At 39.7% G+C, this 26,736-nt stretch overlaps 1 protein-coding gene across 3 annotated transcripts in view; it reads right to left on the reverse strand.

Moving 5' to 3' along the window:
• fbxo8 (F-box protein 8) overlaps window positions 1-26,001 on the reverse strand; it is a 58,664-nt gene extending 32,663 nt beyond the window's left edge. Inside the window, exon 1 of one of the 3 annotated variants that reach the window (XM_043704544.1) lies at window positions 25,572-26,001. The gene's annotated coding sequence lies outside the window, so the exon portion shown is untranslated. Of the gene's footprint in view, window positions 1-25,263; window positions 25,332-25,413 lie in introns of those variants that run through there. The other 2 variants (XM_043704535.1, XM_043704555.1) reach the window with 2 other exon arrangements.
• Between the last annotated feature and the right edge of the window lie 735 nt (window positions 26,002-26,736).

Genomic DNA, 26,736 nt, shown 5'->3' on the forward strand with positions numbered 1-26,736 from the left:
TCTGAAGAAGAACCTTTTATCCCAACTCTCTGCCTTCTGTTAGACAGCCAATCCTCAATCCATCCCAGCAGCTCACCTCGAACACCATGGGCCCTCACCTTGCTCAGCAGCCTCCCGTGTGGCACCTTATCAAAGGCCTTTTGAAAGTCTAGATAGACCACATCCACTGGGTTTCCCTGGTCTAACCTACTTGTTACCTCTTCAAAAAATTCCAACAGGTTTGTCAGGCATGACCTCCCTTTACTAAATCCATGTTGACTTGTTCTAATCAGACTCTGCTCTTCCAAGAATTTAGAAACCTCATCCTTAATGATGGATTCTAGAATTTTACCAACAACCGAGGTTAAGCTGATTGGCCTATAATTTTCCATCTTTTGCCTTGATCCTTTCTTGAACAAGGGGGTTACAACAGCCATCTTCCAATCATCCGGGACCTTTCCTGACTCCAGTGACTCTTGAAAGATCTCAACCAATTTCCTCAGCCACCTCTCTCAGAACTCTAGGGTGTATCCCATTGGGGCCAGGAGATTTATCAATTTTAAGACTTTTTAACTTTTCTAGCACTATCTCTTTCGTAATGGCAACCATACTCAACTCAGCCCCGTGACACCCTTTAATTTTTGGGATATTACTCATATGGGGGCAGTGCCCTAATATCTTGTCCATGTGACCATTCTTCTTCTAAATTGGTTCTTGTGAACAATTCTGCAAAAGCTACATTTCTTGACATTGCCTAGCTGTGAGAGCTGATATTAGCAGCTTCCTTGAATTTTCTTTTTCAACAGAATGTTTTACTAGTTTCAGAAAAGTCAATATCATATTTTGAAGCTAAAGGCATGTGTGGGCAAAAGCATAAAGGAATAGCAGGCCCCCATGCTGGAAAGAAACAGAGTTGAGTTTATATGACAAGCTAGTAAGCTTTTAATGGCATTTTCCTGGTGTTAGCGGAGTTAGTGAACTCAACTATAAACTGTCATGCTGGAATTTATATTCATGCTCAGTATCACAACTGCCACTTAATGAGGAGGTCTTTCAAGCACTGGAACAGGAAAATGAAGGAAAATGCATCAAAATGAATGATGCATTTGTACAGTGCCTTTCAGTGACAGGATGTTGCAAAGTGCTTTACAGCAAATTCAATATAGCAATTCTATAGTTAAGCAGGATTTGCAGCAGCCAATTTGTACACAAGATGCAAACCAGCATTGCAATTTTGACTAAATCATCTGTTTTGTGGAAGTTTGTTGAGGGATACATACAGAGCACAAGGGATAATACTGACCAGAGCACAAGGGACAACTCCACTGCCTCTTGCTGAAACAGGTTCATGGAAAAGGGCAAGGGTGAGCGTGAGTGGGGTCCTCTATTGAACATCTTGAATGCTACACATTATAACAGTGTAGCACTGGATTTTGTGCTTAGCTATTTGGAGTAGGGTCCAAATCTTAACTTTCTGCCTGGGGTAACATTGCAACCGCAGAACTAGAAATGACACTAAGATTACAGGTCACAACCTCTCACACATGAAAGTGGTGCACATACCCATTGAGCCAACTTCAAGCAAATATAACAACTCTGGATTGCACAAAACCATGTTTTGTTCTAGCACAGAGAGTGAGGGGACAAACCAAAGAGAAACAAAATAGTATTTATATACTTCTAAAAAAAATGACATGGGTGTAGGAAATAGTAGTAGTGGGATGATTATTCTCAGACTGGGACTGAAAAAAAAAGAGTAAGCTTTGCTTTTTGTTTATTTTAACTGTACCTAACCCTGATATTACTGGATATTTAAGTGGGGACTACAAATGTAAAAGGTTCCATGGATTGGGTTTTCCTAGCATCTCAACAGTGTGCAATGGCAAGAAAGATAGGATATAGAGTAAAGAAGAATGATATTTTCAACAGAAAATAAAAATGTCCAAATTTTCCTTTAAGATTTCAAAGGCTCGATGAGAATCTTGCTAATAAGCTTAAAGGCCATTTTGCATGTATCAACATTGGTAAACAATGCAATCTTGCCTTATTTGTATACAGGTTGCTCCTCCCAGGTACTGGTGAGAAACTGGGCAGTGACAACTGCCAAGTCACCAGAGGAGCTACCTAGCAGTTGTGATTTACTAGTACCTTCTCATGGCCTCCATCTGGCACTTCATTCCCTCACATCACACAGCATATTCCATGGGGAGTGACCATCTGCAACCTCCAAACACCAAAGTCAGTATCAAAATACCAGTCTCACCACACCATCGTGGCACATCTTGGACAAACTTCTAATATAATCAGCACTTCAAAACTGCCTTTTGGAGCTCAATGGCACCTTACTGCTGCTGACAGGCATGCTTTCTCCTGTCTTTGAGAGAACAAAAGCATCGCTGAGCTGTCAGCTTGTGTCCTTAGTTTTCCTGCAGTTTGCAATTACTTGAAACACATGTCACACCTCAACCTTCCCTTGCTGTTTTACACACAGAAAACTAGGTTGCTTGTCATGGTTGGTAAAAGTGAGGACTGCCGATGCTAGAAACCAGAGTCTAGCTTAGAGTGGTACTGGAAAAGCACCGCAGGTCAGGCAGCATCCGAGGATGTTCGGGTCCAAACTGTGCTGGTTTGAATGTCGTCCGGAGTCCATGTGGGATCAGTTGGCTGCAGAGGCAAGCACTGAGGAAGCAGATGTGGCCGTGGTAGTGGGTCTGTTTCAGTACATGGTTGAAAAGCTTCAGGGCAGAGGAGATGACCTGGGGGGTTTCAGTGAGAGAGAGAGAGAGAGAGAGAGAGAGGCAGGGGAGATGACCTGGGGGGTGCAGTGAGAGACACTCAATGAGATTCTTGTGGAGAGAGAAGGAGAACTTCTTCAAGGTAGGCATCCTTGCAAGAGGATTCGCAGTAAGGTTAAAATCAACTAGGCAAAAGTGAGATTCTCGGATGCTGCCTGACCTGCTGTGCTTTTCCAGCACTACTCTAATCTAGACTGCTCGTCATGGTTGCCAGCACTGATCAGTAAAGAGGGTGAACACTGTTGGTGTACGGCACTGTGCTACATCAGCAGCTCATGACAGCATATGCCAACAGTCTGCGTGGCAAACTACTAACTACTACATGTGCTTAAGTAAACAACCATGTTTGGAAGTCTAAGGGGAGAAATTCTTCGTCCATTAAGAGGGACAACATTCCGTTAGAGGGTGCCACTACAGTCAGTCAAAAGGTAATGCCCAATCTCAAGCCAGAGTGCTGGCCACATTCAGTCTTGCAGGTAAAGCCCAACAGCATGGCAATTAACATCCCCACTCCCATTCACCTATTGTACTCTTTGCTACCTTCTCCCCGCCCTATTTCTCCACCCTGGAGGCTCCCTGCCTCCATTCCTGATGAAGGGCTTTTGCCTGAAACGTCGATTTTCCTGCTCCTCGGATGCTGCCTGAACTGCTGTGCTTTTCCAGCACCACTCTAATCCAAACTCTGGTTTCCAGCATCTGCAGTCCTCACTTTTGCCTCATTGACACTCATTGCCTAGCTTCCTCAAGAATATGCAATAGGACAAGACACTTGATGGCTGTAATAGAGTCAACAATAACAGAGTGAGCTGAAGGACAGCAAGACCTAATTAGAATAAAACTGTTAAGAAATATAGGGGCAGAATCCATGCTTTATGGATTTGAACCAGCCTGGCAGGGACTGGTGTCACTAAACTCCTCTGCCAGTCCTTGAGTAAGAGGATGTCACTCCTCTGCATCTGTCCAATTTCCCTTACCTACCATATCTGAGCCAAATAAATTGAACAGGGCAGCTGAGACTAAAAATGCTTGACCAGGTGCACAATGACCTTTTAAATACAGTGTCAGGAATCCTGGACAGGACTTCCACCTATGAGTAGGAAAAGAGGACAATCAGGGTGTGGTTAAATGGTTAACATGAGGAGTGTTTGGAATAACTGAGCGAGAAACCTCACTAAGCCTCACGGAGAGAAACTCTTCACTTATCCTATTTTGGGTTAAGATTCAACCCATAATTCTATTATACACACCATAATTTCATCTCTTTCTATCTGCAGATTTTATACAGGCTCTGTGAGAAGACTCCAGACTCATTCTGTAAGCAAACCATGGTTTGTTTTCTTTGGTGTTGTTCTAAAGTAAATGGCTCACCTAACAACCCTGATAGGTTATTAGAAAATATGCAGGATAATATTAATGTAAATGATCTAGGGATAAGAATGTTACCACATTGATTTGTGAATGTAGTCAAAAATGGCAATTGAGGATTCAACAGGATAGCAAGGTAACAGGAGGGAAATCCTGCTGTATCACCACTAAGCCTAAGCACTACAACACAGATTTTTTTCAAAAAAAATGACTGAAGGATACAGTCAAGACAACACCCAGACTTAATAGGAAAATACTGTTTTACTCAAATTGTAACGGTCAACAACAAGAATGGTTTAGCTGAGTTCCAATGATATTTCAGCACAGTTTTAGTGCTCCCTTTCAAGTTTCACAACATCTTTCTGTTAGGAAGGAGACCAGAATTGCATGCAATATTCCAACAGCAGCCTAACCAATGTCCGGTACAGCTGCAACATGCCCTCCCAATTCCTGTCCTCAATACTCTGACCATGGGAAGGTCCTTGCAGAATTTCAAATTTGAAGTGATGTCAGCAGAAAAGTATTGTTTTCTGATAGTACTGCCTTATATTTAAAACATACGTTATGTTTTTCATAAAATATTTTATACTGACTAATTTTCTGAGCATGACATTGCTTCTCGAGTGAAACAAATGTTTTTTAGTAAACACATGACTATTTCTCCTCAATTAGAGATTTTACTGAAGAGTTTCAATAATGCTCATGAGGCAGGAGAGAACTCACACAGGACTGCTCTATATGATAGAGTCTCATCAAAAAGGCACCATGTCCTCTGAATAGATTCACTGGCAATCCCTTGCTAACAAGTATGACTGCCCACCTATGAAATGCCTGGTCACTGGCCATGGGTTTTCTGGGTCCTTGCGTGGTTGATGAGCCAGATCCTGCAGCTGTTTTTGACAGGTGTTTTTGGGAGGTGGAACCAGTCCTTTGACTCAAGGTTGCTGATATTCCTCTCTCAAATTCTTTTCTGTACATCCTCTTGCCAATGGGGATTCCTGAAGGATTGCATCTCTTCATAGGAAATTCCTTCAAGTCAATTTCTTCGTTTTAGATAAGCCTTGGTCCTCCTGTCATTTGAGTGCCTTGTGAATTAAGCGAAGAAGATTTGCTTAGGCAGTTGGAACCCAGACATCCTAAGCACACAGGTGGCCCGGTACAGTTGGTTTTGGATGGTCATGGTCTTCATGTTGGTGCTACTGGCTCTTCTAAGGATGTGGATGTTGGTATGCCTGTTTTCCCAAATGATGCAGAGAGTCCGTCTGAAACCTCTCCAGAGTATTTGAAGCGATTGAATAAATCAGATTCACAATAACAAGCTGGAAATGTGACCTTCACCTGTCCAGAGCTACTAACACCTCTTCTACACCAAACAGTATGCATGTCCAACATGTAATAGATCTATTGGGGCTCAAATTGAACTGATTATCCATTTTCAAAAAAAAGTGGGAAGTTGGACAGTGGGACCTGAATGGGAACTCGGAAATAAAACACCTCAGACATTAGTTCTGCTGCAATGGTTCAATTTTCTAGGCATTAAAATTCACTTGCTGACAACTGTGACCTCAATTTTTCTTTGTGTTGGAATAGAATCTCAAATAGTAGAAGGAAAATTGTCTTGAATTACAATCAAATAAAAATGCAGCACAAGTTAATTAATTCATTGCTACCTCTTCATGAATCAAAAGTATGAACTACAGCTAATACACAGGCAATTTTGTTCCACGAGGCAAGAAAATTGTATTAACCAGCACATCTGGAAAGGGCACAAATCCTTCAACAATGTAAAGCTCCTGTGCCTCATTTCTTCAAAATGTTCTGACCTTATGTTGGCTTTAAACCTTTCAGATTAATTAAAATTGTTGTTGATTGTTTTGCAGTTCCTCTGTGGAATCGTTCTGCTAGCTCAGCCGATGCCTCTTGCTCAGTGTATTGTGTTATATACATGCATACAAATAAATTGTGGGGTGAACAATAGAGTGATGGCATAATGTGCTCAAATTCAACTTTGCATTCTGCTGTGTTTAAGGAATTCATTAAATGTGTGCCAACACTGCAGGAAATATGTTTCAGAGTACAAGAATTGCAGTAGGAGTACCGTACATGTAAAAGATCGATCTCATGTAAAAGTCGACCCCTTATTTTTGGTCACAAAATCTTGTATTTTCCATATATTTCGTGTCAAAGTCAACCCTACTATAATGCATTATAAACCTCTTCCCATTAACCCACTTAAACAAAATCACATTTATTCATTCATACCCGTAACTCTACTCATTGCTCTTTGTTTACTATACTGCATCTCTGTTCATTCATTCATAACTCTACTTACTGGTAAGCCCACTTGGTTTACTACAGCATGTTTTGATTGATTGAGTCATTCGTACATTTAGACTGGTACTAAATCTATGGGTACTTATCACACTTTGTTCACTATACGTCCAAAAGTTAAAAGTTAATCATTTTAATTGTGCCATTATACCTGAAAAAAAAGAGATATAGTAGCTACGTAAACCTTGAATTCTTTGACAAATTTGTTAATGCTACTGAGGATCATAACATACAAGAGTAAATGGAAGGGAAACAGAAGAGTTTGGCGGGAGAGTTCAAGACGGTTACACGTTTGGAATTTAATAAATGTTTCATTTTAAGTGTGCCATTACACCAGGCCATGACGATATTGAATAGCATGATTTTGCAGGATTTCAATGATTCTTTGACATATTAAATTTTCGTACCGGTATGTATAAATAAAATTTATCTACTGCAATTCATTCTTGTTTCTCTTGCTTTTATCTGGTAATTACCTTTAACGTCATTGTTTTTCTTCTTTACCTGGGATTAGTTGAGCAATCAAATCGATTTTTGCTAATAATACAGTATTTCAAACAGCAGCATTAATTTCAGCCCCTCAAAACTAGTGCCCGTGTATTAATCGACCCTTTAAAATAGTCTAAAAATTTGACTTTTACATGAGTATATATAAATGAAGAGATTCAGGATTTCTAACCTTTATGATAAGTTACAATATTGAAACATTGATACTACCTAATAGATCAGATTGATCACAGGTATAACATTACATAATATCCCACAGATCAGCAGATTTTCAGCTTTTATCCATTATAATTTTTAGTTAATGCAAATTAATATTTGGAATATTTAATGTCTACCTTTAGTTCATGGTATCAAATATCAGAAATCAAACTTGAGAAACAATTATATCAGAAAAGCAATTTGTGCTTCAGATATCTGGAACCCCTGTTTCCATTTTACAGTGTAGCCAATTGCATTAAAAGGCTTTATCCCTCATCTTCTTAATATTGGAGTTTTTCATCTATGCTTTGTGTGTCCAGGCAATGTGCCATAAGCTCTTCAGTCAATACTCTTGTCCAGCTCAAATTGTGGAATAAAAGACTTATAGTTCTCTTCATTTTTCAAAAGGCAGAAGATCAAAGCTAATAGTGAAAATCTGCAAAAGGTTAAGAATGAAACTGAAGAAGATGCAAGTCAGAAAATTTGGATATGAATAACCTGACTAACGTAGAGGGGTAAGATAAATGGATTCAAAGAGATACAGAAAGATGGGTGGAATATTATTTCTAATAACCAAATAATATTGTATGAGAGATGAATATTGACCAAAAAACAGTAAGAACTCCTCAGCTCTATAAAGTACTGGCACGGGATCATTTATAGCCACTTGTGGGGGCTGGAGGCTTGATGTAACAGCTCAGCTGAAAGATGGCATTTCCAACAGCACAGTACTCAGTATTGTAATGAACTGTTGGCTTAGATGATCTCTGTTAGACCTTGGAATTTACAAGAGACTAAGACACTTTAATCAGGGGGCGAGTTTGGATTTTAAAGCTAAATGTGAAATCTAATTTGATGAGATTTTCCCACCTTCTACTGGGATCTTTTCCTAATTTAACAGTGACATCAGAAACTTGTTGTTTCTTAAATTACAAAAGTAGGCCTGCCTCTTACAAAACATCACAGCACCATGCAATCCTAGAGGAAACTTGTATAATTAGGTGAACTTTTAAAGAGAAAACCTCTTTTTACAAGAAATTAAACAGAACGGTTGTGCATTTGTATTTAATACTTTGATGTGGAGGTTGCTGGTGGGGGCAGAGAAATTAAGTCATTTCAAACATATACAAAATGGTGAGATTTGTCTGTAATTTTTACCAAGAGCAATTAACATGACAGTGATCTGGGGACAAAGCTGCAAATGTTCCCTCTATGGTAATCAGGGCTTACTTACATGGACAGTGCGAAACAGCTACTTGAAAACTTAAGTTTCTGGCATACAAGTTCATTTAATAGCTGAAATTGCACAGAAATAGATTCTGAAGAAGCGATTGTTAGTATTAAATAGAAATTGTTGGAAAACTAAAAATTGCAATAGTTTACCCATTGCAAAATCAATAAAAATCCATAAGTTAATTGTGATGTCATAAGTAGTTAGTTTCAATTAAGTTTGCAAACTTACTGCTGAGGTTAGTTCAAAACTTTGTATACCTCTCCCCATCTGCTAAGAATTTCCACATAGCACTTCATCATCATTGTGAAGTTCTGCCTAGGAAGCCAATTAGAGAATGTCAGGCCTTGCTGAATACCAAGTTCAAAGTACAAATAGGACTAATAGGCTGCAACAGTCTCAGAGCCTCAAGGCCTCATTGAAACTGAAGCCGAAATCCTGGCTTCAAAAGTCCTACAAAAGAAATCATTACTTAAGGCAAAAATTGCAGCAGGAAGAGTTTGTAGGAGGCAGGTAGGATTTAATTTCATTAGCATTAGAAATGCTCCTATAATTCAACTCAAATACAAAAAACAACGGACACAAATATACCTGTGGAATAAAATGGTACCACCCAAGTTTACTTTATAGTGAAGCTAATGTGCAAGACCACCTATACAGAGACTAATGACCAAGGAAGTTCAGCAATTTGTATTAGTTCACATGAAATATTCCCAAAAGGCTGCTGTCACACAATGTATCTATTGTGTTATCCAAGTGTTTTATTTCATAATCCATACCAAATATCAAAAATAATTTACATTAACACAGAACCTTTAAAAGTAGACCCAATAAATAAAGGAGATCACTGAGCAAGCAGGATGGGTAACTACACTTTTGGTCACCGATTCCAAGGTAGCTTTTAATGAACTGGAGAAGTGAAAGGTTTAGAGGGGATGGCAATTTATTCTGGCTTGCAGATTAACTAATGCCTATCGAAACGAGTTGCAGAGGTCTCTCCACAGCCAAAGAATGGCCCAGACAAATCTCTATCCCAAGAGAGACCAACTCTTGGGTAATCAATTTAAGGGAGATCTGACCAGTGGAGAGAGGTGTTTTCCTGTTAGAATTGGAAAAGTGGGAATTTTCTTTTTTGTTTGAGGGGTGGTGGTGGAAATAGCTGTGCCTGTCAGAGCAAGTAGGGGGTTATGCAGGAGCTGTTAGAGTTGGGGGTGAGGGTGGGAATTCCACTGGCAAAACTGAACCCAGAATACAGGCCTCAAATAGAATCAGAGAGATGTACAGCACGGAAACAGACCCTTCCGCCCAATCCGTCCATGCCAACCAGATATCCCAACCCAATCTAGTCCCACCTGCCAGCACCCGGCCCATATCCTTCCTAACCCTTCTATTCATATACCCATCCAAATGCCTTTTAAATGTTGCAATTGTACCACCTCCACCACTTCCTCTGGCAGCTCATTCCATACATGGACCACCCTCTGTGTGAAAACATTGCCCCTTAGGTCTCTTTACCCTCTCACCCTAAACCTATGCCCTCTAGCTCTGGACTCCCCCACCCCAGGGGAGTGCCTATTTATCCTATCCATGCCCCTCATAATTTTGTAAACCTCTAAGGTCACCCCTCAGCCTCTGACGCTCCAGGGAAAAAAGCCTCAGCCTATTCAGCCTCTCCCTGTAGCTCAAATCCTCCAACCCTGGCAACATCCTTGTAAATCTTTTCTGAACCCTTTCAAGATTCACAACATCTTTCCAATAGGAAGGAGACCAGAATCTCATACAATGTTCCAAAAGTGGCCTAACCAATGTCCTGTACTCAATAATCTGACCAATAAAAGAAAGCATACCAAACGCCTTCTTCACTATCCTATCTACCTGCGACTCCACTTTCAAGGAGCTATGAACCTGCACTCCAAGATCTCTCTGTTCAGCAATATCCCTAGGACCTTACCATTCAGTGTATAAGTCCCGCTAAGATTTGCTTTCCCAAAATGCAGCACCTCACATTTATCTGAATTAAACTCCACCTGCCACTTCCTGGTCCATTGGCTCATCTGGTCAAGATCCTGTTGTCATCGGAGGTAACCCTCTTCACTGCCCACTACACCTCCAATTTTGGTGTCATCTGCAAACTTACTAACTGTATCTCATTATGGAACAATCCTGGAAAATTCAGATTAGTTGGTCACACTGTCCCAAGTGTCCAAATAACGGATCCAAGATCCTGCCTGGATTCTATTGCCAGTCTCAAAGCCAATGCAGCACTTTTTGACATATGCATCTCAAGTGTTGCTATCATGTACGCCACTGAGCACCCACCTACAAAAACTCTCAAAAAGTATTATTTTAATATATGCAAATGTGGTGTAAAATTATGTCCCAATACATGTGTGAATCATAATGTAACACATGTATTGGGCCAAGCAATGGAATGTGGTGAAACCACCTACAAAAACTCTCAAAATGAGAATTTTTTAAAACAGCATACAAACAAATGAATTAGAATCAGGAGTAGGCACTTGGTCCCTGAATCTACTCCACCATTCAATAAGATCACAGTGGATCAGATTATTCCACACACTTTGATGAGGAAAGAGGTGAAAGAAATTTCAATCTCTTTACTGTTGGTTAGAAATATTGAAGAACACTTGTTCCATTGGCTTTTGAGGAAAAGTGTGCCAAAGATTCATGACTTGGAAAGAAAATAAAATTCTCCTCAGCTTAATTAAATGGGCAATTATTTTGAAATAGTGACTCCTAGTTCTAAATTCTCACACAAGAGGAAACATTCTTTCCACATCGAGTGTGTTAAGGCTCTGAAAGATCTTGTCTTTCAATCAAATAATTTCTATTTAAGTCCAGCGAGTACAAGACTAGTCTGTCTGATATTTTCCTCGTAAGGTTCATTGTTTCTATTAGTTTAGTAAACCTTCTCTGAACTGCTTTCTATGCAGTTACTTCCTTCTGTAAATTAGGAAACCAATACTGGGCACAGTATTCCAGATGTGGTCTCACCAATGTCCCACATAATTTAAGTATAGTCACCTTCATTTTGTATTTAACTCCTCATACAATAAGCAATATCATTCTATTAGCTTTCCTAATTACATGTTGCACCTGCCAACCAATACGATGATTCATGCACTAGGACATCCAGTTTTGCAATCTCATACTCCACTTGCGATAATATTTTTTTTAAATCTTCCTGCTAAATAGACCATATCGCATTTTCCAGATGTGGCCAGATCTTTACCTACTCACTTAACTGTAAACTTATCAATCTCATTGGCTTTGTAATCTCTTTACAACTTACTTTCCTACTTAACTTTATGTCATCAAAGTTAGCAACAGTATCTTCATTGCTTTCATCCATCTTACTTACATGAATTGTAAGAAGTTGAGGCCCCAGCACTGATCCCTGTGGCACACTACTTGTCATATATATTGCCAATCAGAAAACAACCCATTGATATCCAGTCTGTTTCTTGTCAGCCAGCCAATCTTCTCTCCATACAATATGCTACCCTTTATCTTGAGATTTTATTTTCTGCAATAATCTTCAAGATGGCATCTTATCAAATCTTTCTGGAAATCCATGTACAGTTGGTCCATAGGTTTGCCTTTATCCACGGCTTACTTTCCCAAAGAACTCCAATAAATTGGTTAAATGATTTCCCTTTAATAAAACCATGAGAATGCTGTTTGATTACAATGAATTTTTCTAAGTACCCAGCTATAACAGCTTTTAATATCTTCTTTAGATGATGTTAAGCAAACTTGCGTGTAGTTTCCTGCTTTCAGACGTGTTCCTTTTGAATAAAGCACTTGCATTTGCTATTCTTCAAACTAATAAAAAAGCTTTCCCAAAACGTAGGGAGTTTTCAAAGATTAAAACCAATGCATCTGTTACAATGAGCCATTTCTTTTATGGCACCAGGGTGAGGTTCATCAGAACCCTGCAACTTGCCAGCCCGCAGCTTCAACAATTTGCTTAGTGCCACTACCCTGGGGTGATTGCATTGCTAAATTTCTCCATTCCATCCTCTAATCTACAGTTATTTCTGGATTGTAACTTGTATCCTCTATGATGATGTATAGCACCTCTTTGATTCAGAACTTTTAAGTTCTGAAGAACAGTCATACCAGACTCAAAATGTTAACTGTTCCTCTTTCCATAGGTACTGCCAGACCTGCTGAATTTCTCCAACATGCTCTATGTTTGTTTGAAAAGAACAAACAAGGTAAATACTAGGCTCTCAAAAGGCTAGAAGAATTCTGACAAACAGTTTATTTTGGTTCAAATATGAATGTAAATGTCGTGTAACTGCTGTATGGTGCTGGGAATTTGATTGCCCTTCCATCACTTGACCAGATTAAAATAATTCTGTGCAAACATAAAAACACACATAGGTCTAGTTATATTTAGCAGGCATAGATTTTTGAATTACATAGAACTTAAAAAACAGAGAAAGGCTATTTGGCAGCACTGGTCCACACCAGCGTTTAATCTCTACACAAAACTCCTCCCAACCTACATTACCTCAATTTATGAAGAAAATTAAAAGGATTAAATAAAATTAAGACCAAAGCCAGAACTCTACTTATCACACAAAGAATGTTTCACAACTGAAATGAACTAATGAATATACTAGCTGGAGCAAACTACTGAATCACTTAATTTTTGGATGATGTAATGGTGTGTGGGGAAACTGGATAAATAAGTTGGAATAGGTTAAAAGGGACCTTTACATACATTACCAATTATATTTTGAAAAATGAAAGACAAGATTTAATGGATTCAGTGCATGCATGCTCATCGTCCTGTAATATCAGGTTAGGCTATATTCACACTAAAGCAGTACAGCAGATTGTCAATGTCACTTTCCAACTAGGCAGGAAACTATTCAATAGCTGTGTCCTACATGTGCATGTCCTACTTCTCCTCTCAGGACAGTGAAGTTTAAAGTTAAGACAGCGTGGGTGGCACTGTTCAATCTGTACCAACATTAAAACAACTGAAAAATAAGTAATGTTTTGAGAACTGCTTTTTTACAATTTGCCTTTGCTTCAGGGCTGAAGTCACACTATATCAAGTAAAAATCTAAAGTAGTGCCTAAACTGCCCACCAGCTGGTCTCGCAACTACTGCTTTAGTGTTAACATTGGAGTGTCAGTAATTGTCAAAGCCTAAAAAATTGATTTCTTATAACAATTATTATGGGACACACTAGTAGTAAAAAGAATAGCAGTATTTAGCACTTAATTATCTGGACTTATTACCTTTGTATGAAAGTTCATAAAAATTGGGATACCTAAGAAACTGATGTAGAAGTCCATAATATCATAAAGTGATTTCATGTTTAGTGGTATTTAACACTACAACTTGCATTTTACAACATTTTCCATAACAGCAACACAAAGACCACATTCCTTTTTGCTGTTCTTAATTACTGTTGAAACAAGTACTTTGCACCTAACAGGCATGGGAAAATATGGGCTTACACAGTCAAATAATGCTCAATCTGGCAGATGTGACCAATGCATTTTAGATAGCAAAATGTTGTTTTCATGACAAAATGCTTCTCATGGTATTTTTTGAGGGGGGGTGGAGGGCACGGGTAGGAAGAGGTGAACTCTGCACAGATAATATTGAACAAAATAAACTACAGCTTTAGGAGATCAAACTTGGCCTTCTTCTACTGCGATGTTGTTTTCTGACCCTCAGTATGATTTATTGTACTGAAACGGAGCAAGAATCTTGCGTTAATAGAATGCAGATGGCAATATCCAGACCCTCAGCAGCTCTGAGTTTACACTACATTGTCACATTGGAAAGTGTGTACAGAACCATTACAAGTCAACCTACCTGGTTGTATGTTTTGATCACACCTAACCAGAGTATAGAAAGCAACAGTACAGCAGCAAAGGAGAACATAAACTAGGGATAATAATCCACTTGTCTTCTTCCAACATGCGTTAGCTTTTTATTTTAAGGTTAGTTCATCAGTATGCTGGTACGCAAAATTATTTCAGAAAATAAAAGTGGCTCTTTTTTTAAAAAAACGTTGTCAAGTGAATAAGATATACTGTGGCAAGTCACATCATGAGATGCAGATAGAACAAGTTCATCTGTACAAGGAAGCACTTTTGAAAATTTGCAATGACAAAGCACCAAAAGAAGCTCAATCATACGTTCTTCCTTCTGTTTACATAAGTAAATAAAAGCTGAATCAGAATTTAGATTCCACTTCGTACAAACTAAGTAAGATGAGCACATAATTCATTTAATCAATTCACAAGATGGTCCTTCGTCGACATTCTACATTCCAGAATCCACATCCAATTTACTAATTAATCCAGAGACCCTGGTAACATTCTAGAGTTTCTGAAGAAAGGTCACTGGACCTGAAAAGCTATCTCTGATTTCTCTCCACAGATGCAGTCAACCCTGCTGAGGTTTTCCAGTGATTTCTGTTTTCGTTAATATTCTGGGGACCTGGGTTCAAATGCCACCATGAAATTTGAATTTAATAAACTAAAATAAAATCTGGCACTAAGAGTCGAATGAGGAACTCAGGGAGGGCGTGCAAACATTCACAAAGGTACAAACATGCGTTATCTTAACATGACTTGAATGCTCTGTACAGAAATGGCTAGCATCACCTCCTGGCTGACTTATAGATGGATTGAAGTCGCCTAGGTCCCAAGCTTTGGCATTCCTTCTTTACATATCTTTATCTCACAATCTTCCTTTAGGACACCCCTTTAAAACCTTCCTTTGAGCAAGCCTTGTCCCTCACCTATAATGCTTAAGTCAGGAGTGTGTTGGAATGCTTTCCATTTGCCTGGTTGACTGCAGGTCGAACATTCAAGTAGCTCAATACCACCAGGAGAAAAACAGACCACTTATCTAGCATTCCATCCACCACCTAAACATTAATCCCAACATTAATATATAGTGACCCCAGTTTGTACCATCTACAAGATGCACTACAACAACTTAAAGGCTCATTTGACAGCATCTTCCAAACCCATAACGATTACACCTAAAAAGGACTAAAGTTACAGATGCACAGGATTATTATCAACTACAAGTTCCACTCCAAGGTGAAACTGATGACGGCAGATGTTGGAGATCAGAGACGAAGAGCATGGTGCTGGAAAAGCACAGCGAGTCAGGCAGCATCCGAGTAGCAGGAAAATCGGTGTTTCGAGCATAAGCCTTTCATCAACAGTGAGGCTTTGTGTTGCTGTTATAGAAAATGTTGTAAAATGCAAGTTGTAGTGTTAAATACAGCCTCATTCCTGATGAAGAGCTTATGCTCAAAACGTCGATTCTCCTGCTCCTCAAATACTGCCAGTTCCGCTCCAAACCATACACCTCCCTGACTTGGAATTATCTGGTCGTTCCTTCACAGTTGTTGGGTCAAGATCCACAATAGATAGTTCACACACACTTAAAGATCTACAGTCAGTCATTCAAGAACATGATTTGTTGCCAACTTCAAGGGTAATTCGGAATGGGCGATAAACGTTGACATTTCCAGTAACACCAGGATCTTGTGAAAATTTAGAATTTAACAAAATTTCACTGACCTAAAGTCTTATTTACTTAGTGTCAGACTTGGCGTTACGATGCTCTTATGAATCACTTTGGGACAGTTAATTACATTAAATGGGCTGTATAAACAGGAATTAGGGCAATAGGTGGTTAAAAAGTAGATGGGACCAGGCTGTGAGAATGAGGATTTTAAAAATCAGGATTTTGATGGACAGGTAGCCAAGATAACTCAGTGAGAAAAGGTGTGATATATGCTAACCTGCACTAATTAATCTAAGTAACTGAATTTTAATTAAGTTCATATTGAAATGAGGATGGGAGATGGAAGGCACCAGAAGTATGACTGAATAGTCAAATCCAAAAGGACCAAAACATGATGGGAGTTTCAATAGCAATTGGGCTGAGGTAGAGACAAGTGATACTTTGGAGGTGGAATTAAACATTTTTGTGATTAAGAGAACATGGGGTCAGGAAGGTCAGGTCAGGATCAAATAGGACATTGAAAAGCACAAATCACAAATCTCAGTGTGAGATAGTGGCCAAGTGGGGATGGATTTGGTACTGGTGAAATATTGGGGATTGCAAGTTTAGAAAACAGTGGCTTGACAGTGGAATGTCAGAGAAATGGCTTTCTTCTGATTCATTTATGGGCTTTTGGCAGTGCTGGCAAAACTAGCACGTTTTGCCCTCAAGAAGCTAATGGCGAACCACCCTCGAAGACAAAACTGAGTCCCGATTCCTTTGAAGGGTGTGGGATTGGGGGCGGGTTAGCATTTCTCTCCAAAAAACACCAAACACCTCACATTCAGTTGAGTAAGATGCTTGCTGTCACTTGGGAGAGCTTGGGAAGGTGGGTGGAGCATTTCAGGGATTGAGAGGTCCACAGACTGCAAATGATGTAGATGGATGAAGAGATGAGAGGGAGACTGCTTACCGTAAATCTGATACTAAGCTCATCCTGGACTTCCCACACTTGCTAACCGCTCGAGGTCTGTGAAACCTGACCAGTCATTTAGACCCAGACAGTGTATGAAAATCAGGGCTACCAGCCTCGCAAGAATATTGATCTGAGCAAGCTATCTCCTGGATGAGTGTGGGTTACCTTTCTTGACCCATCTCTGAAAAATCCAGAAGCCAGCAGCTTGAGGGTACTTTTTGTTTGAAAAATATTTCAACTGAACCCAGTTCTCGGTTTTTTTTGGGAATTACGATTCAGTCTCATGTTTTTGGATAATGTCACTGAGAGGAAACATGTAAATGAGAAACAGGAAGAGGGCAAGGATCGATCCTGGTGGGGTTTCTGAAGGGAACAGCACAAGAGCTGGAAGAAAAGCCAAAGGATTTGGCTGGTTACAAATGGATAGCCAAAAGGGGTGCTATTGCAAAGTAGTCACATTTCAATGGAGAATAGAGGAAAAGGATGATGTCAAACGTTTAGAACAATAAAGAGGAGCAATGCATCATGGATATAGTTATGCAAGATGTCATTTGAGATTTGAATAGAACAACTACAGTGATACAGCAGGAGCATAAGGATGATCAGTGAGATTCAATCATAAACTTACACTTCAAATCATCAGTGACCTTAATACAATTCAAAAGAGATAATGTTTATTCAGTTACAAAAAATTGTGACATGATCAATGCAAGTTTAACAGGTGATAATCTACAATTTATTATAAATTAGCAATTCAGTTTATTTTTTTTTCAATTTACATGCATTAATTCCAATTACTTCATTAAATAAATTCTCTGGTGGTACAATTAAACATCTGCATTTTTCTGTGCATAGTTTCACTAAGGTAAACAATCAAGCCCAAACTAATAAGAAAAACAAATCTTCTTTGACAGTCACAGTCTAAGTAGCGATGAAATATTCCGATATTGCCAAGTTAACCTTTGTTTGCATTTTGGCATTCTGTGAATATATTGCAGGGTACAGTAGAGAAATTGAGATGTTGATAGGAAATACTTATACCCATTGTATCAAAAAGACCCTAATCCACATATCTGTTACCTCTAGACTGAACTGTTTTAACACAATTTGAACTAACCTCCCACCTTGCAACCTGTACATGTTTCAACATGTCTGCTGACCTTATCCCAATCACATCCATTCTCCTTTGCCATTGTGCTTGCTGAACTACATTAACTCTCATCTGACAATATTTCTACTTTAAAATTCTAATTTTTATTTTCAAACCCTTTTATTCTCAAACCCATCCATAGTTCTGAAAGACCTCAATCCACACAACTCTCCAAAACTCCCTAATTCATCCAACTGTGGTCTCTTACAGATTTCCAATTTTCATCACAATATCATTTGCAGTCATGCTTTATCTGTGAATTCTCAGCTGAATTTCTTTCTGTAAACCTTGTTGTGCTTTCCATCCTTCACCCCTTTCAGATATCCCTGAAACTCACCTCTTTGACCAAGCCTTAGGTCACTTGCTGCAATATTTCCTTAAGTGGCTTGATGTCAGATTTTCTGATTGTGCTTCAAAGGACCACAGAGATATTTTCCTGCTTTAATACAAGGTGCTGTATAAATCCATTCATTACTATGAATTGCTTTAACAAAATCAAATTATAAAAATATTAAATCGGTAGAAATAATAAACAATACAATAATTCAATCTCATAGCAAAGAGTGTGTTGTATCTTGTAATATTATTTGAACACCTTAATCAGATTAAAGCTCTGTAATCCTCTCCATCTGTTGTGCACCTTATGCATTCACTACCTAAACTGCAACATTCAACTTTCATCTAACCTATCAGCTTTGCTTATCCAACCTCCAAATCCCCGATGGCTAATTTACTCTGTGCATATTTGTGCAAAAATAAAATTGCTGGTTTTCCTCTTTGTCCTGACAGTTTGGAAAATGCCACTACCTTACTGAGGAATTAAAACAATCAATAATAAAGTGGACTTTCCAAGTTAACTCCATGAGACGACAATTCCCTTCAATTCAACATACAATGATAAGGAATGTTAGTGTTGGGGAACTAAAAACGACACACAATTTTTTTATTTTGACAATACATGACCAAAGTCAAGTGCAATTGAACAGTGGAACTCTGCTTATTCTGATCTGATTCCTAATGTGTCAGAGTGACACCTTCTACTTAGTGTACCAAATACTATGTGGTCATTCACAGTGAATAACAATCTATCTCAGATCAAATCCAGTTTTACCATGAACTGGCTTGATACTGCCTGAGTTCTAGTCACTGCAGATCATTACAGCCAGCAACAAAAACTTTAATCCTATCAATCAGTAATGAATTCAAGCCTCTGTCCTAAAGGTGAAGTACAATTTTGAGGCCAATTCAAACACTGAATCTATTCCTGTTGCACAACACAGCACTTTATGGAAATTACTGAGAGAGACTTAGACCACGCTACACTCACATTTATACACTCTCTCTCACACAGAGACACACACACACAACACACACACACTTAAGACACTCTACACACTCTCATACTCACAATCCCCCAAACCAGACAGATAGACCCACGCACACACACACGTATACGTTTGTGGGGTGAATTTGTACTTAGAGTTACATTGTACTTTGCTCAAAAGCTGCATGAATTCATGTAAAACTCTTATCTCACTTTTTAGATTAGAATCAATCTAAACATCATGGCATAGACAGAGAACACAGGGGGCTAACACCTTCAACATATTGTTTAGCTAACAGCAATTGTTACAATTAACCTGAGAATGCAACTTTTAAAAAAGGTTTTGTCATTTACACATGAAAGAAGTGAAACTATCATGGTAATCGAACAGATGAAAGACTCGACAGACAATCAAGGTATTTTCCAATGTATAATTTCAGTTGCATCACACTGTAAATTTTTGCTATAAATTCTGTGCCTTACAATTGTGGCCTCCACAACCACCTAATGAAGGAGCGGCGCTCCAAAAGCTAGAGTGCTTCCAATTAAACCTGTTGGACTATAACCTGGTGTTGTGTGATTTTCAACTTTCTAGTACAGCAAACACATTACATCTGTCAGAGTTCTTCACAGGAGACAGAAACACAAAAAGTACAAGTGAATCACAAAACTTGCAGGAGCAAAATTCCAGTCTTGCTTCAGCCTACAAAGGCATACACATCAAAAATGCTACTAAGGCAGCAGAAATGTGAATTAGGAGAAGCATTTTAGCAAATTATTTTCCAAGGAGCTGTCACATATAAAAGGAACAAACCGGCACAGTAGTCCAGTTAGTCCATTGTGTCCGTCAGCAATTTCATTTTGCAGTCAGTTCCATTTCCCTGTCTGCCCCCAAAATGCTCTGAATTTTTTATTTTGAATTCAAGCACATTTATTTGCCTCTGCATTGAAAACATCTATTGAATTAGAATTCACCATTCTTTCATACTGTGCGTTAAAGATCAGGGCAATGCACTGTACAAACAAAAGTCCTCAACACTCTTTTTTTGTTAATTGTCTTTACTAACATTTTATTGAGTGGCGAAACACATAACCACCATATTATTACGTAAGACAGGTGTTAGCTTATGTTTCAAAGCAAAAATGTTTTATGTTATAGCACCAAGGGATTTGCCAAAATGGGAGCAAAAGGGGTGTGAAAACTATAAACTAAAGAATCACTGTCATCCCAGAGCAGGTTGCTATCAATGATTCAATCCAATTTACTGTAAATTGAGACAGAAGTAGTAATGCTGATGGGAGTGAGTGATTATGGAAAGGAGATTCTGTAACTGAAATAGTCACAACCACATATTTGATCATCCCAGGAGGTCATGCACAAACTATTGTATACATTGGTAGACAAGTCAACTATTGAGCCCTCCAAAGAGGGTTGACTTGTTTGTGAAATGGAAAATGTGAAGCATTGGTATGGGTGGCCATGATTTTGAAATGTAAATGAAAATGTAACATCAGCAATCTATATAAAATTTACGTGGCAAGGTTTAGTGAATAATTAATTACACAAAGATACTTTTAACCACAATGAATGCATCTTACAACCAACCAAATTTGCTGTCTTCACACTCTGGTACAACACATTCATCACTGCATTCATTGAAAATGACACTGGCAATAGCATATAACTATATGAAGAATCATTTAGTACCTTCTATTCTGTTTTGCAATTTAATAAGATCATTGTTGATCTGATGGCAAAAACAAACCCACATCAGAGTACCCTGATAATCTTAGATTCTTGACTAAGCAGGGACTCAATCTCATCGGTTCACAGACATTTACAGGACAGAAGGAGTAAATTCAAACCACTGTAATCGCACTGGCCTCCAAACATTAGACTATACTAATACCATTTTTCAGTTTTTTGCTCATGGGTCGTGGAAGCCACAGTGACACAAGTGAATATCTAAATACTGCTCAATGTTACAAGACTTTCTGACTCAAGCACTCTTTCAGGCAGGGAATTCCAGACTCCCATCGGAGTGAAAAACGCTTAACTCACTTCTTAGCCTTCTATCTCCAATCTTAAAATTATGCATGGTTACTGACTGCTCTACTAATGAAAAAAAAGTGCTTTCTTATTCACCTTATCTATCCCCTAACTTATAGATTTCTATCAGGTTCACTCTCAATCTTTGATGCTCCATGAAAAGCTTATCCAGTCCTTCCTCCTAAATTAGGCCCTCCAATGCAATCAGCATCTTGATAAATCTCCTCGGGACCCTTTATAGTGCATTCACATCCTTCTTATGATGTGGTGAACAGAATTGCCATATACTATGGTTGTTTCCAAATGAGCGTTTTCTACAGTTCCAGCATAGTTTCCAGGCTCTTGTATTCAACATCATGGCTCATGAAGGCAAGCATCTCATTTGCCTTAACCTGTTTATCAACCTGCCCTGCTACCTTCAGGGATCTGGGCATTTACAGACTAAAGTCCCTTTGACTATCAATCGCTCCTGGGTCCTACCATTCACAGCATATTCCCTTGCTTTATTAGCACTGAGAAAATGCATTTATCTCAAACTTTTCTGTTTTGAATGTAATCTTCCACTGCTCTACCACCTGATCAAACCATTGATATCCTCCTGCAGTTTCCAGATAGTGTGGTAAATTAGTGAGGAAGCTATCAATTTTCAGGTCATTCATGATACCCCAACACTTAAGTCCAAATCGTTGTTGTGGTTCTGTTCACCGAGCTGGGAATTTGTGTTGCAGACTTTTCATCCCCTGTCTAGGTGACATCCTCAGTGCTTGGGAGCCTCCTGTGAAGCGCTTCTGTGATGTTTCCTCCGGCATTTATAGTGGTTTGAATCTGCCGCTTCTGGTTGTCAGTTCCAGCTGTCCGTTGCAGTGGCCGGTATATAGGGTCCAGGTTGATGTGCTTATTGATTTGAAACTGTGGATGAGTGCCATGCCTCTAGGAATTCCATGGCTGTTCTCTGTTTGGCTTGTCCTATAATAGTAGTGTTGTCCCAGTCAAATTCATGTTGCTTGTCATCTGTGTGTGGCGCTACTAAGGATAGCTGGTCGTGTCGTTTCGTGGCTAGTTGGTGTTCATGGAAGCGGATCGTTAGCTGTCTTCCTGTATACAGGAAAGCCACACACACAGACCAAGCAACCACCCCAAAACATACAAGAAATTGCATCAAGACACGATTCAAAAGGGCCACAACACACTGCAGTACACCAGAACTGCAAAAACAGGAAGAACACCACCTATACAATGGATTCCTGAAGAAGGGCTTATGCCCGAAACGTCGATTCTCCTGTTCCTTGGATGCTGCCTGACCTGCTGCGCTTTTCCAGCAACACATTTTCAGCTCCTATACAATGTATTCGCCAAAAACGGATACCCGCGTAATTTCATCAACAGATGCCGAAGGGAAAGACAACGGAACGAGGACATGCTGCAACCCAAAGGACTAGCCACACTACCATACATCAAGAGCATTTCCGAACTGACAGCCAGACCCAGCTATCCTGAGTAGCCACACACGCAGATGACAAGCAACATGAATTCGACTGAGACAACACTACTATTATAGGACAAGCCAAACAGAGAACAGCCATGGAATTCCTAGAGGCATGGCACTCATCCACAGGTTCAAATCAATAAGCACATCAACCTGGACCCTATATACCGACCACTGCAACGGACAGCTGGAACTGACAACCAGAAGCGGCAGATTCAAACCACTATAAATGCCGGAGGAAACATCACAGAAGCGTGTAACAGGAGGCTCCCAAGCACTGAGGATGTCACCTAGACAGGAGACGAAACGTCTGCAACACAAATTCCCAGCTCGGCGAACAGAACCACAACAACGAGCACCCGAGCTACAAATCTTCTCACAAACTTTAAGTCCAAATCATTCACGTACAGCACAAAACAGCAAGGGTCTTAATGTTGAAGCTATGGAACCCACTAGAAACAGACTTTCAGACACAGAAATATCCCTCTACCATCATAGTCTGCTTCCTGCACCACAGCCAATTGTGGATCCAACGTGCCACTTTGCATTAGATACCATGTGTGTATGCAAGAGAGTGTATAGTGTGGTGGAGTTACTTGTAGTCACCAAGATCCCGGTTGAGACTATCCTCATGGGTACCTAATTTGACTATTAGCCTCTGCTCAGCAAATCTGCATTGTTCCGTATCCCGAAGTCTACCTTGGAAGACAGTCATCCAGAAGATAAGTGCTCCCCTGCTGGAAAGGAACATCCCTGTCTGGTAATTGTTGCATGGTTGCTCTCTCTCTCTCACACACACAAGTCTATGGGTGAATTTGCATTTGCACATTTTTATTTGCAGATACATTTTATTTTGTTCAAAAAGACACAATCTATAGCAGTCATTCCATATGACATTTTATAAATTCTTACTTTGGTAATAGAAATAGTCTGACTCAAGGTTGAGATACAGACAGACTCTAACCTCACACCTTGAATGCATTGTCTGAGCTGAGGGGTCAACCTTTTTTAAAAAACTGATAAAACATTAAGTTATCTCGGGGCTGTGACTTGAGAGAAGTTCTGGGATTTACACATTAATCAATCAAAACTTGCAACCTCATTCCACGTGATTAAAGATTAAAATCCAGGTTTGTTCAATACATCACATCAGTTGTATGACACTTTGATCTTTTACTATAAATTCTGAGTCCGATGATCCTGCCCCACTAGCTACCTGACAAAGGAATCACGCTCTGAAAGCTTGTACTTTAAAATAAACTTGCTGGACAATAACCTGGCGTTGTGTGATTTGTAATTTTTTCCAACCCAGTCCAACATCGGCACCTCCATATCATAACTTTAGTTTAATGAAGGATCCAGACATACAAAAACACATCCCCACGGTCACCTTCACATTCAAAGAATGTCCTTGCCCTGTTTTGTAGATGCAGCAAGACCATCCTTAAAACAGGGACTTATCATTTCCTGAACAACATAGAACGATTTGGCCTCTTTCTTACACGTACATCTTTGATCTCAACATTTCGTTGAATTGCAAAGCACACTTATTCATGCTGTATTCCGAGAGAAAGATCAAATATTGCAATCGTATTGAGAGCATGAAATTTGTGCAGAAAAGGTTTCAACACAACAAAGTACCATCTTACTCAATCCCTCTAGACCTTTACAACTGGAGAGAAACAACCAAAAACTTGCACAACCATACCAATAGCCAAAATAAATCAACCAGCCCCAACAAATCAATGATAATAATTTAAATAGCACCACTAGGGTATGTCATCCTGATTAATTCATTCAAGCTTTGAGCTCCAAAAATGCTATTGCTGGCTTCAAAATGATATTGCACATTGATCAAAATCTTGAGCATTCTGCTTTCCATACTGTTCATGTGCTCCAAAACCCTCACTAAGATGGCAATTCACAACAATGTGTATTGGATGCCATTTTGGATCATGAATACAATTCATACCATCAACTGTGTAAAGAGAAGAGTTTACATTTTTGAATTTTACCTGCATCTAAACTGAAAAAAACCCTAAATTACTAAAAATATATTATTAGAAAAGTATTATGGGAGGGAGGGAGGGGGGTAGAGAAAAAATAATCCATAGTTTTGTTTACTCTTTTCTCTGATGCTAGCAATGTACATTTGCCCACCGTGGTGTACTATTGACCATACAATGGACATATACCCTTGCTCCTACAGGTGAATTGCCCTCGGCCAGAAACTGGTTAAGCATCAGCCTCCAGATTCCTAATACTTCAGCCACCAGAAAACATAGCTTGCAACTGAATAGTTGCAGAGAAGGGTGCATTTTGTGAGTTTTTAAGAAAGACATGCACATACAAATGTGATTCAGGGCTGATGTCAAGCAGTATTCTCCTTGAAAGAAGTTTGGAAGGGTACCCTGCACTGCTCCTCACTGAACCCTCTCTCCCATTCCCCCAACAAGCCACCCGCTGCAAGCAAACCTATTGGTCAGAAACAATGCCCCACCTTTTGGCGTCGACCATTGGTCGCCCATTGACTGGCGTGGATGATGATTGGCTGAGGTGTGCTGTCAATCGGCCCTAAAGGATCGGGTCCAGGCAGCAGTCACGGCTTTGGTTGAGCCTACCAGCCAGTGCCGCTTGGGGGAGCCCCATCACACCTACCTGTCGGAGCCCACACTTGGTCCAACCAATGTCCACGGTAGGTGCCCCCAGTCCTCCTCACGCGAAAAAAATCGAGAGAGATAGAGGAGGCAACGAACAGATGATAATGCTTGCACTGGTTCGACCAAAAATCAGTTCGGCTCACGAAGGTCTGCGCTCAGAGTTTTCCTCGAGCGGTGCATTGAGATGGAAGGAACATAATAAATCACTTGAAAAAAATAAACGCGCCGCGACGCTTCTACTTTGAACCCCTCCTCCGTCTAATTAACTTTGTTTTCCCTCTCTCGTAAGCCGCTTGCATGAGTGGACATGATCCAGTGACGCAATGACGCCGGATGTTTGTTGCTGGTGGAAGTGACGTAATGGCTCGCCAGCTATTGGGGCGGGGCCGCGGAGTGTCACGTGGTTCTGGTGGTTCTCCCTCTGGAGGGTCTCTGGGAAGTAACCTGAAGTCCAGGTCCTTGTGATTTCAAATAAACCTGTTGGACTGTAACTTGGTGTCTTGTGACTTCTGAATTCGTCCATCCCAGTCCACATCAGGTCCTTCTTGGTTGTATTCACCGCCAGTTCAGCATCTTAGGTTAAAAATCACATAACAGCAGGTTATAGCCCAACCAGGTTTATTTGGAAGCTTTCAGAGTGCCCCACTAACTATCTGATGAAGGAGCAGTGCTTTGACAGCTATTGCTTCCAGATAAACATATAGGACTATAATCTGATGTTGTGTGATTTTTAATTTTATCCACCCCATTTGAATACTGGCACCTCCAAATCATGACTACTTAAAGAGGGGCTATGTACCACTGCTTCTAGATATTAAATAACACAACAGTGCAACTGCTGGAGATAACACCATCACAAATAGGAAGACAAGTAGGCCGTTCAGCCCCTTAAGCCTGCTCCACCTTTTAATAGGATCATGGCTGATTCACATCCACTTGTTTTCACTGTAATCCTTGATTGTCCTATTGATCAGAATCTATTTATCTCAGCCTCAGTATACAGAAGGATTCCGCTCCCACAGCTTTCTCTGGTAAGGCATTTTGAAGGCTCCAACGCTCAGAGAATAAATTCCTCCTCACCTCAGTCGTAAAATGGCACCCCTTTATTTTGAAATTATACCCACTGGTCTGAAACTGTCCTATGAGGAAAACCATTGACTCAG

This window comes from Chiloscyllium plagiosum, chromosome 2, assembly GCF_004010195.1.
Source record: "Chiloscyllium plagiosum isolate BGI_BamShark_2017 chromosome 2, ASM401019v2, whole genome shotgun sequence".
Classification (NCBI taxonomy): domain Eukaryota; kingdom Metazoa; phylum Chordata; class Chondrichthyes; order Orectolobiformes; family Hemiscylliidae; genus Chiloscyllium; species Chiloscyllium plagiosum.